Source organism: Pteropus medius, unplaced genomic scaffold, assembly GCF_902729225.1.
Source record: "Pteropus medius unplaced genomic scaffold, Ma_sr-lr_union100, whole genome shotgun sequence".
Classification (NCBI taxonomy): domain Eukaryota; kingdom Metazoa; phylum Chordata; class Mammalia; order Chiroptera; family Pteropodidae; genus Pteropus; species Pteropus medius.
Window position 1 is genome coordinate 1,245,958 of NW_024345916.1, and position 2,702 is coordinate 1,248,659.

A 2,702-nucleotide genomic window follows, 5' to 3' on the forward strand; every position below is an offset into this window, starting at 1 on the left:
AGATCATACAAGAATACTATGAAAAAGTATATAATAAGAAATTTAATAACCTAGAAGAAATGGACCAGTGTTTAGAAAAATATAATCTTCCTAGACTGAATCAAGAACTGGAAAATCTAAATAGACTGATCAGCAGTATGGAAATTGAAATAATCATCAAAAACCTACCAAAAAGTAAAAGTCCAGGACCAGACAGCTTCATCAGTGAATTCTACCAAATATTCAAAGAAGATTTAATACCTATTCTCCTCAAACTCTTTCAAAAATTCAAAGAGGAGGCAATGCTTCCCAACTCATTTTATGAGGCCAATATTACTCTGATACCAAAACCAGGTAAAGATAACACAAAAAAAGAAAACTACAGACCAATATCTCTCATGAACGTAAATGCAAAAATCTTAAATAAGATACAAGTAAACCGAATACAGCAACATATTAAAAAGATTATACACCACGATCAATTGGGCTTCATCCCAGGGGCACAGGGATGGTTCAACATACACAAATCGATTAATGTGATACACCACATAAGCAAATTAAAAAATAAGAATCATATGATCATATCAATGGATGCAGAAAAAGCCTTTGGCAAGATACAGCATCCATTTAGGATCAAAACACTTCACAAAATCAGTATACAAGGAAAGTACCTTAACCTAATAAAGGCCATATATGACAAACCCTCAGCCAACATTACATTTAATGGTGAAAAACTAAAAACCTTCTCTCTAAGATCAGAAACAAGGCAAGGCTGTCCACTATTTCCACTCCTATTCAATATAACATTGGAGGTCCTAGCGAGTGCAATCAGACAAGAGAAAGATATAAAAGGCATCCAAATAGGAAACAAAGAAGTCAAACTGTCAGTATTTGCAGATGACATGACTCTCTATGTGGAAATCTCTAAAGACTCCACAAGAACACTATTAGAAACAATAAGCAAAGACAGTAAAATCTCTGGTTACAAAATCAACATCAAAATTCCATAGTGTTGGTATACTCTAACAACGAAGTGTCAGAATAAGTGGAAAAAATAATTCCTTTTGCAATTGCAACAAAAAGAATAAAATACCTAGGAATAAATTTAATGAAACATGTGAAGGACCTTTATAATGAAAACTACAAGACCCTATTAAAAAAAATCGAAGAAGATATAAAGAAATGGAAAGATATTCCGTGTTCTTGGATTGGAAGAATCAACATAGTTAAAATGACCATATTACCTAAAGCATTATACAGATTTAATGCAATCACCATTGAAATCTCATCGGCATTTTTTAAAGAAATAGAACAAAAAATCATTAGATTTATATGGAAGCACAAAGACTCCGAATTGCCAAAGTCATCCTGAGAAAAAAAGAAAGGGGCTGGAGGCATCACTCTGTCCGACTTCAAATTATATTATAAAGTGACAGTAACCAAAATAACATGGTATTGGCATCAAAAAATGGCCAGAGGCTATGAACAGACACTTCTCCCCAGAGGACATACAAATGGCCAACAAACATATGAAAAGATGTTCAACATTGCTAGCTATTAGAGAAATGCAAATCAAAACCACAATGAGATACCATCTCACACCTGTTAGAATGGCTATAATCAACAGGATAAGTAATAACAAATGCTGGAGAGGATTCAGAGAAAAAAGAACCCTCATACACTGCTGGTGGGACTGCAAATTGGTACAGCCACTATGGAAAACAGTATAGAGGTACCTTAAAAAACTAAGAATGGATCTACCATATGATCCAGCAATCTCTCTACTGGGTATTTACTCCAAAGACTTAAAAAATCACATCCATAAAGATATTTGCACACCAATGTTCATAGCAGCATTATTCACAGTGGCCAGGACATGGAAGCAACTGAAGTGTCCTACGATAGATGATTGGTTAAAGAAGATGTGGTTCATATATACAATAGAATAATTCTCAGCCATAAGAAGTGATGAAATATAGCCATTTATGACAACATGGATGAAACTCGAGATGATCATGCTAAGCTAAATAAGCCAGACAGAAAAAGGTGAAGATCACATGATATCACTTATATGTGGGATATAAACCTAAAAGCAACAAATGAACAGGACAAACAGAGACTCATGGACATGGACTATAGACTAGTGGTTACCAGAGGATAGGGGGTAGGGAAGAGGGGGAGATAGATGGGGCAAAGAGGATTAAATATAGGGGGTAGTGGGAGGGTAAAGTGGGTAAAGGGGATCAAATATATGGTAGCTGAAGGAAACTGGACTTTGGGTGGTAAACACACAATAGAATATACAGATGTTATAATGTACACCTGAATATTATGTAATTGTATTAACCAATGTTACCCCCAATAAACTTAATTAAAAAAATAAAAATATATACAGTAAAAAAACTTATATCCATGAAAATTTTCTGTGATATAATTATTTAATTCTAATTCATCGAGACTGTATTTAAGACTAGGGTATGAGATGAGACTCTACACGTATTTTTTCTTTATTAGCTTATTTTATATATTTGTTTATGTGTAGCCCTGTTACAACAGGATTAATTTTACTTATTATTGTTTATTATTTCTTTTTATAATCCATATCGAATTCATGTACCTGTAATATGCACTATTGTTAGGCCACTGATTCTGCTCCGGGGACCTGTATCCTCTCATTACATGACTATTTCATCACTATTTATGTGCTACCAGCTACTCACACC